The sequence below is a fragment of the Alligator sinensis genome, unplaced genomic scaffold (genome assembly GCF_000455745.1).
Source record: "Alligator sinensis unplaced genomic scaffold, ASM45574v1 scaffold294_1, whole genome shotgun sequence".
NCBI lineage: Eukaryota > Metazoa > Chordata > Crocodylia > Alligatoridae > Alligator > Alligator sinensis.
Window position 1 is genome coordinate 1,258,767 of NW_005842305.1, and position 10,290 is coordinate 1,269,056.

A 10,290-nucleotide genomic window follows, 5' to 3' on the forward strand; every position below is an offset into this window, starting at 1 on the left:
CGGTGCTCACCAGGTGCTGCTGGGCGGGGGGGGCGATCACTGCTGCCCCCCACTGCCCCACACTGCAAGGAGAGGGCTCTGCCATGAGCTCTCTGGCCCCCCCACAGGAGCTACACCCGGGCCAGCTCCAGCCCTTTAAGAAAAAAATAACTAAGAAAAGCCCTGGGACTCGCTGCTTGTGGTGCAGCCTCGGGGCTTCGGGGGCTCATGCAGAGCCCCCCACGTGGCGTAATGGGGGGCAGCAGGGATCAACCGCCACGCAGCAGGAGTGGTGAGTCCCAGGGGGTTTTCGGGTTTCTTTTTTCTTAAAGGGCCAGAGCTGGCCAATGTGGGGCACCAGTTGCGGGGCTGGGGGAGCGAGGGGGGGAGCGAGGGAGCTGGTGCAGAGCCGCCCATGCACCATGGGGCAGTGGGGGGCAGCAGGTGGCGTAATGGGGGGCAGCAGGGATCAACCGCCACGCAGCAGGAGTGGTGAGTCCCAGGGGGTTTTCGGGTTTCTTTTTTCTTAAAGGGCCAGAGCTGGCCAATGTGGGGCACCAGTTGCGGGGCTGGGGGAGCGAGGGGGGGAGCGAGGGAGCTGGTGCAGAGCCGCCCATGCACCATGGGGCAGTGGGGGGCAGCAGGGTGCAGCAGGGATTGCCCCCTGCCCAGAAGCACCTGATGAGCAGGGCCTTTTTTTACACGTGCCAGGAGCTGGTGCAGCCATTGCTGGGCTGGTGGGGGGCGGGCGGGGATTAGCCTGGCCTGGCCTGGCTAATTCGGAGATTTGGCTGAATCAAATCGGAACAGTGATTCAAATCACCGAATTAAATCACTGTCCCCCAAATCAGCCAAATCCGAATCCGTAGTGAATACTAGCCGCTTCGCACAGGCCTAACTCACTCTATACAGAAGTAAGACTTTATTTTGAGTTATTATAGAATTGCTTTTGTATACACTACTCAAAAAAACAAATTGGGACAAAAACTATTTTTTTAAGTAAAATTAATATATGTTATAGCAGATGTTTGTTTTTTAGTTTATGATTTGTTTTTTATCTATAATTTGTTAAAATTATATCTTCTAAAAGATTTTGTGTGTGGAGCCTTCGAACCAAAATAATTGCCCACCCCTGACTTAGAAGCTCTCAGTGTTTGACAGGCCCTAAACTTGTGCTTGGAACTCCAGGATTCTGTTGTGCTGAAAAATCTCTAGTTTTATTACAGAACTATAATAGCTGTAATTGTTGACTGATCCAACAACCATGTTCCCACGGCTCTTGTGATCCCAGACATAAATGTATGCACAAACTAGACAAGACTCTGGCTTCCTCTTGTCAAGCTTGAGTGTGTTTTCCTTAGTCAGTGATGCATTTTAAGCATTATAAAAACATACCTGGGAGGACCTTCCCAAGATTAGTCTATTCTGGGGCTGCAGGGAGCTCTAGACTGAAGTTACTATATTCAAAACAGAGGTTTCTGTGCTTCTGGACAACCACATTTCTGTATAAATATGCAGCACAAAACAGCCCCCTATCTCAGCTCAAAGAGAGGGCAACACTTGAAATTCACATTTATAAATAGCACAAGTGGAGTCTAAAACATGAAAGAAACCCACAGAGTGTCCGCAAAACGCAAACCTTCTAATGGATCAGAGGCCTGGAGCTGGACTAATAACTTAGACTGGCTGGAGGAAATCTAGTAGCCGGTGCTTCTATGAATGACCCATTTGTATAAAAGATTCGCAAACAATTTGCACAAGCAGGGAATCTGCATGAGGCAAGCTGTTAATAGCATCTTCTGAAAAGCTTTGCGGACTTCTTTCAGTCCAGATTTAACTTCGTATTTAAAGCTACAGTACGTTCTGTACTCAATGTGTTTTGCAATTTAAGAGCCTGATCCTGGCAAGGGAGCCCAATACAAGAATTCCCAAGAAGTGGGCTTTGAATTGAACACCTTTTCCATGCTCCATAATAGTTCAGTGGTCTAGATAACTGGTGGGGGCAGGGGCGAGTTTGGTAATTGCTTCTAGTTCATGCTTTATATATTATATGAGCACATTTTATTTTTCACACTTCTCTGCAGTTATACTGTGCATTACTCTGACAACATACAATTTTGCTTAAAGAAGGCAAACATGTAAATTGTGCCCACTCTGATGGTGCCATTAAAGTGTAAAGGTACAAATAAGAATCAGGCCCACTGATTCTCTGCTGTTCTAGCCAATCAGTTTTGTAAGCTTCTACCTTAAAAATATTCTCTGGATTCTTTAAGTTGAAAAGATAGGAATTTCTATAGAAAAGAAACCTTTATTAGTCCAAACCTAGGCATGATTTAAAGCTGTGCAGGATATTTATAATAGATATCAGTTGAGTTTCTAACCTGGGTTTTCTAACCTGGACTCATGTAATTGGCCAAGAAATTCTGATGAATGTGTGGCTGAATTTTTGGCTGGCTTTCCCAGAGCTGCTGCAAGAAGAGAGAAACTCAGTGTACCAAGGAGGTTTCACCAGGAGTTACAAAACAGGCAATTTCTTGGTTTTTCAAAGTTACTTTAGAACTTGGAGTTTTCAAATGCTAAGTATAAAGAGAGAGAGAGAGAAACCTTCTTTCCTACATGCAAAATCCTGGCTGAAGTTCCAAACTGAGATAGCTGTCTGCCTCCCTCGATACATTCCAATTCATATCGTTTCAAGAGTGTCTGCAGTCTTTCTTACATTGGCATCACCTGTTAAAGTGTCAGTGCTGGAAGTGTATAAAAATGATCATCATTTAAAAATGATCGATAAATTCCTACTAAATCTATTTGTTCTCTCATATGATACAACATCCCTGATGTTGAAGTTAATAGGATGCCATTGTTTTTACAATAACACATTCTTGTTGCTGGCTTTCTCTGTGACCTTGTACATATTGTACTTGCACACAGCTGAGCCTGTTTTCTTTTCATAGTTTCATAGTAGAGAGGGTCAGGAGGGACCTGAACAGATCATCTAGCCTGACTCCCTGCCACAGGCAGGAATGAATGCTGGGTTCACAAGACCCCAGACAGGTGATCATCCAACCTCCTCTTGAATTTGCCCAAGGTAGGGGCAAGGATCACTTCCCTGGGAAGTTGTTTCCAGATTTTGGCCACCCTAACTGTAAAATATTGCCTTCTGATCTCTAACCTAACCTAAACCTATTCTCCATCAGCTTATGACCACTGTGGTGGGGTGGGGGAGAAAAGGGGTGGGGTGGGGGGGACTTCTCTTCTCTGGACTAAATCAGCCCAGTTCCCTCAGCCTCCCCTCCCCAGTCATGACCCCCAACCCCCAAACCATTTTTGTTGCCCTCTGCTAGACTCTCTCCAATGTCACCACATCCTTTCTGTAGTGGGGGGCCCACAACTGGACACAGGACTCCAGATGTGGCCTCCCCAGTGCAGAATAGAATCGCTGCCCTCGATTTGCTGCCAGCGCTCCTCCCAGTGCAGCCCAGGATGCCAGTAGCCTATTTTTGATTTGCAAGATAACGAGATGTGAGCAGATACTACAGCTCAACAGGTGATTGTGCATATCATATCTGGTTTTTGCTGGATATGGTACTCCTGACATAAAGAACATGAATCTGAACAGATTTCAGAGACTTACTAGTATTAGTCCTCATTATCCCCAATCTAATGGGCTGGTGGAAGACTGTATTGGAATAATTAATCACCTACTTACAGATCAGACTCTAACTCCACATCTTTATTTAGCATTGTAAAACAAAAAGTAAAAGGCTGGGTTGTCACCTACTGACATTTCTTCAACAGAAAACTGAATAAAAGAAATCCTGAGTCATTAGCAACTGTTGGAGTTGCTGGGGATTCATGGACATATGAAGAGACAGTGAGTCAAAATAAACCCTCAGTATGATTTGGGGTCCCAGGTGCTGCTGCCCCTTCATGAAAGTAGCACTCTGCATTTCCATGATTGGGAACAGTAGTCACAAGCCACACTGGTATCAGAAGATGACAGGTGATCAGGTGAGTTTGAATTCCCAGGCAAACAAAAACCATGGAGATGACCCGTTCTCCAAGTCTCAGAGGGACAAAGATAAGGAGTGCCAAGTTGACTATTTTGCCTAAGAAGTTCTCTGACAGGTACTATGCCAGCAGGCTGAGATGGCTGAGCCACAGCCACGGCGCACCCGAACTAGTGAAGTTACCACTGCCTGCAGTGATGTCTCATGAAGCCCATGGGTCCTTGTGACAGTCCAGGGTGCCTCAGAAACTAAGCAACCATTGTTAGCTTAGGTTAGATAACAGGTTCTGTTAGGTTTTCTAAAAATTGTTATCATTGTTTGTTTGTTAGTTGTTGTTATGTTTGTCTAGGAAAGGCATATATGGGGAACCCGCTATTTTAAGAAACTGTACAGTGAGCTTGCTGGACCAGTAATTTACTTATGCAGAGACTCGTATTAAGAAATGCTAGTTACTTAGAACTTGGACACTGAATGAAGCAGGGCTCTCAGATTCCTTGGCTTCAAGTGATTGCTGAGCAGCAGTGAGAACCATTTCACATGTGAACAAAAATGTTTGGGGGAGCCTAGTTTAAGCTTTAACAATCCCATCAGGGAGCAGAAATAATGTATGGCCATAGATGACTAATTGCACCCAATGAATAACAGGCAGGCATGGCCCAAGCATACCATTTGTGCACCGTTGATAGCCTCAAATTCATGCACATAACCACTGTGACAAACAACCACTAACCACAGATAAATGTGAAAAGATCAGTCCGTTTTCGTATTTCATGAACAGAAAAAAGGAACTTTTTTATTGAATGAATACAATAGTGCATATTTCCCCTAGTTCTGTTCACAAAAAATGAAGCAGACATCTGCACAAGGTGCATACGCATCCATAGATCAGCTGGTAGAAGTAAATTATCGCTACCTGCTTTGATACTCTCCTTTGACAATATGAGGTTGTTGGACAATGAGAGGCTTTTCTCTCAAAATCTAACGACCTTGCACAGATAAAATTTCAAATTGCTTTGGGGTAGAAGGCAAAACATCTGCCATGGCTACCCTTTTCTGGTAAATGAGGACAGATCGGACTGTCTGCCAGAGCAGAGGGTCAGTGAGCGCAGTTCTGTTTTACAATGTTTGCAGGACAGGGATGTTTATAGAATGGTGTCACTTTACGTCAGTTCTTATTCAGGTGAACTGCCAGCAATGTCAATGGATGTTTGCTTTAGCATGGGCTTGCAAGATTTAGCCCTGTCTGGGATTACAGCCGAGGAACTGCCATCAGAATGTGGCCCCCCAAAGGTTCTCGCTTTGGTCCAAGGGCATTTTCAGTACATAAACCTAAAAAAAAAAACCCATAAAACTAATGGGCTCAAACTGTGCTCTCATTTCTTGGGTTACAATGGGGTTTGTTCCCATGCCACTAGCAGAAGAGTTTGGCTCAAGGTACAAGTATTAAATATTTATCAGATGAGTTCCTTGTCTTTTTTATTAGCTTTGTGCCAGTGTTTTCAAGTGTAAAAGGAAACACATAGATTCTGTTTTTCTGAAGTTTTCATAAAAAAGCAGCACTCAAGCCCAGAAGAGAGTCACAAACTAACTGCAAAAATGAAGGCAGAAATAACATCTCTATTTGAAAAATAATATCTCTAAGAATGTTTATGACTTGGGGGGATGGCTCCGAGTAGTTGCAAACTACCATTTCGTGCCCCGTTTACAAGGGTTTATTTCATAGCTCCACTTTATATGCACACTTAAGAGAGAGAAGAAATATCCATGTCGGTAGGTCTAATTTATAAGTGGTTAGATCAGGGGTGGCAAAGATAAGGCCAGCAAGCCAGATCTAGCCCATGGACCCACGTCATTCAATCCACTGGGCTTCTGGGTTAAGTGCAGACACTCAAAAAACCTGAGGCTGAATTGATTCAATCTTTGCAGGTTAATCTAACCTGCATAGATTGAACTGATAGGCAAGAGAACAGACATTCACTTTTGACTCCAGAAATGCAGCCACATGCCTGAAGTGGTCCAGGCCAGAAGCCAGAGGGTGCTAGAGCATGCCTCCCTGCTCAGCTGAAGCAGACGGCTTGGGCCAAAGCTAGCCTGCCCACCCTGCAAGGGGAGGTGTGCCAGGGAGGTGCAAAGCATCCTGGGATGCTGGGAGACTGAGTTAACTTAAATCTGGAAGGGATCTGGAACAGAAGTTCAGTAAACTGATTTAACCTAAATCAGTTAAGTCTGATGCTACATCCATCCAGGTTTATCTTATACCAGTTTCAGCTATTTTAAAAGCAGTTTATGTGCACTGAACTTCTGTTGTGTTACAGATTTGAACCAGTTTCCAATCATTTATACTGTTTTATGTGTAATTTCTGTTTCTAGCCCCCAACGAAACAAAAATTCAGGGGTGAGATGGGGTGAGCAGGGGGGTGGGGGATGGGCAAGCCCTGCCACCCAGTTCTAAATTATTGAGCCTGATTTACAGGTGCATTTCAGCAGCAGTAAGGCAGGCAATGGCTTTGTTAATCTCCGTGCCTCCCTTTGTCTACACCAGGCCACTGATCCTGCTCCCGGAAGTGGATCCAAATCCTTCCCAAGAAGCCAAGAGAGTTTCCTGTCTCCGACTTAGATAATTGTTTTTTAGGGAAAGCCTCAATTTGAGGCAAATATCTGTATCCTTCACAACCCCTTGCAGTCAGCAGACCACATGCTTTTTTAAAGCAAATTCAGTTTCTTTGAACTCAGAGTTCTGCCTACTTATATAAATGGCAGTTTGGTCCTGTGGATTTGAAGCACAGTGACTGCAAATAGGACGTGGCCTCTTTTTTCCTCAACCAGAACAGAAATTTACAGTCGCTATATGTCATTTACAACAGCTGCCTTCTATGTGAAATCAGTCCAGTCGTACTTTTTAAACATGTATGATCTCCTGTAAGAGGAAGTCCATCTGTGCTTCAGAATTACCCTTTGGTTATCATTCTTGGATTTAGGCCCTGATTCAGAAAAAACATTTAAGCATGTGCTTAAATCTATCTCTATTCAGCAAAGGATGTAAGGGTTGCTTAGCTTCAAGCATGCACATAAGTACTTTGCTGAGCTGGGATCTCTTTGCCGTGGATGAAAGTCTTCTAGTGATGGTATTAGCAATCTGTAACATATAACTCCAGGTTGTCACAGGTGTGGAGTATAGTTTTTTCAACTGTGTTGTGCTCTCATATTTTTTGGAGAATAAAAGCATGGCCTAAAACTGTAAATATTGGAGCAAACATTCCCATGTCATCTGTTGCTAATTTACAGTTGAATCAATTCATTTCGATCCAAAAAAAGCAGAGCAGTTTTTAGTCTCACAAGACCACTGAAAATTATACTTGCTATCATAAGCAAAGGAATTGCAGGACATGTGTTTCCCCCCAACTGTTTTATTTCACTAAGAGTATTTAGTGCTCTGCCAACTTCTTCCTCTGAGGCCAATGCAAATGTGTTCTCCTTCTGCTTTTCATATAAACCTGAAAAGTGAACTCTAGTTATGTAACTCACTAAGTATTCTTTCAGATACCAGCGCTAGCTGGCAGGCTTTCTTCTTCAATGGCTTGATATAATATGCATCTTACAAACTTGTCTCCCTCTAAACCAATAAATACGTCTGTGAATAATGTGGTTAACTAAACATAACTTTGTTATCTAAAATCATGTGGGTGAATCTCAGAAGGCGGAGCAAAACACAGAATAAAACTGCTGGACTCTGATATCTTAATCTTTGGGTGGACAGTTTATGACAGCTATTCAGCCACTCAACCATCAACTGTAGTTAAATTTAAACATGAATCCTTCCCAGTACCTGCCACCCCCAACACACACATTACATTAGATAAGTTGCTTCCTTTCTGTAATATTTGATACTTTGGGTTCATTTGGTTCATTTGTCTGTCTCCATAATAGGAAACGGTTGTTTAATGGCAAGGAAAAGGTATAGATAAAAGAAACGAACTTACCCAAATCTCTCCCTGCTCCGGGAAGTTATTCAGTCCTCAGATAATGACTCCCCACTTGCTGCTTGTCAAACATAACACAACAGATGGCCTCAGGCAGCTTTGTCTGATTTTTATCATCGCTTTTATAAACATTTTTGGCCCCTGCCTATAGAACGCATTCAATGTAGTATAATTAGGTTCACAAATAGCGCATAAGAGTCTAAATATTGGGCTCAACAATTTGATGAATTATGAAGCGTTGCACAGCAAGAGGTTTTAGACATAGGCACAGTAAAAATCCTGACTAATTTCATTGCCAGACCTAAAGAAGAGCTGAAGTCTGTGTAACGAGTGAGGTCATTCCACACTGTAACTTAATCTCAGGCCAGTCTGGCACTACTCTTGCATAGCTTAGCCATCATTGGCCATTCACAATCCCCTGTCAGATGGTTCCATTTATACTGTTTTTCGCCTGTGGTCCTCAAAGAATTGAAGCACAGGACTGCTGAAAATCTCTGCATAGGATAGATCTTAGCTTTGTCCATATTTCACCCTGAAAACTTCCAGACTGAATAAACCTTACTAAGTGTGAAAATGATATTTATAAAAAGCAAGTAAACTATATAGATAATAATAATATAACATTTTAAATGTCAAGGAGGGAATCTAGGGAGAAACAGTAATGTCTTGTATCTGGTTGTAACCAATTCTGGATTTTCATATCTTTTGATGTTGTTGATTCTTTGCAGCTGGTCAAGTTTAGTTAACTCTCTCTCTTTAGAAATAGGAATTTATTTTTCCCTGAACTGACCAGAAGTCTGATGGTTAGCATGCAGGAGAAGAGAAACGCAAATGTTTAGTTAGAGCTGTAAAATACTGTATAGCCAAGCATGCAGCTGCAGTTATGCATTCTTGGAACCTTTTCATATACATTTATTTTCTGGGATGATAGGGCTTTGTAAGGGATGTATTTGCTGATTTTTTTTAAAACAGTGCTAGCTTGACATCCCAAACTGGTGAAGCAGCCTCAGATGTCTTATAGTGTGGATCTACTCTGCTGTCAGCTGGGTATGTAAATTGCAACTATGTAATAATGTCACCTTTTCACCCAGTGGGGGTTTTCCTGGTATGTAGTCAGAGTCATCTTTGTTTGCTTTTAGGGACAACAGTACATTCTTATTTCAAGTTGTTCCCATTAGCAGTGCAGAGCTAACGTGAGTATGAACGGGCTAATATTCATTCTTGTGTTTCATCTGTCAAGCTGTAAAGTAAGGCTCCAATCCTGCCGACTCCACATTGCTTAACTCTTATCTATTTGTTCTGCAACAGTAGCTAAGAGCCCTGTTGAACTAGGCACTGTACAAGCAGAACAAAGAGCTTACGCTATCACATACGCTCTCAAACACATGTGTAAATCATTGCAAGAACAGAGCCCATGATCCAATCACAGAGCTCGTCTGTCAGCCCTGCATTACCCCATGGACAGAGGTTATAAAGGTCATAATCTAAAGACAACAGGGTTGCACAGTCAGTTATGGGAGAAAACACAAGAGTGAGCAGCAAGTATGTGCGCAGCAATGTTTAATGGAATGAATTACATTGTTAGAATTTCAGCCGTTCCCCATAAGCCCTGTTACTTCTTTGCCTGTTTCTGGTACCCAAGAGAATATCAATATAGCTGTGACAATGTTCAGAGGAACTATGTGCTAACAATAGGATTCTGATCTCAGTTCCCTGTCTTAAATGTAGGCCAATAATTGTGTATGTGTAATTGTGGGACACATAATGGCTATTCTTTTCTGTATAGTTACTACACCACTGGCATTTAGCACATTATCTTAGACAATAGACACTTTTCAGGGCACAGAAAACTAGTGATTTCTGAGGATGTAAGGTCTTCTACCAGATTTCCTGAAGACTGTAGTCTCCATCATCTACATTTCATGGACAAAGAGGTCATATGGCTGTGACTATAGCACTGAAAATATAAACAGACATGCTGTTATCCCTTAGGGTTTGTTACCCTGAGGGGAGAGAGGGGGAACAGCCTCAGAAAGAAGAGTGAATTTCCATTCATCCTAATGGCTTGTTAACAAGCTAATCAAAAATACTCACCCTAACTGCTGAACATTTTAACTGTTTCATACGCAACTACCTACCTCTAACATATGCCTGACAGACATAGCCAGATACTTTATTTTTTAGAATGGAAAATATATGGAGATAAGTCTTGTGATTATTGCTGAACGTTTATGCGGTTAAAAAGAAAGATAGTGTTGTGGTTTCATGGGAGCCTTATCTGGTGGCCTAGCTGAACTACAGTTCTTGCAATATGCTGTCTCTTG

At 42.6% G+C, this 10,290-nt stretch overlaps 1 protein-coding gene across 2 annotated transcripts in view; it reads right to left on the bottom strand.

Moving 5' to 3' along the window:
- The window catches only part of LPAR4 (lysophosphatidic acid receptor 4), an 83,897-nt gene extending 75,636 nt beyond the window's left edge, over positions 1–8,261 (bottom strand). For both annotated transcript variants that reach the window (XR_003095164.1, XR_003095160.1), the window contains exon 1: positions 7,967–8,261. The gene's annotated coding sequence lies outside the window, so the exon portion shown is untranslated. The remainder of the gene's footprint in view (positions 1–7,966) is intronic.
- Between the last annotated feature and the right edge of the window lie 2,029 nt (positions 8,262–10,290).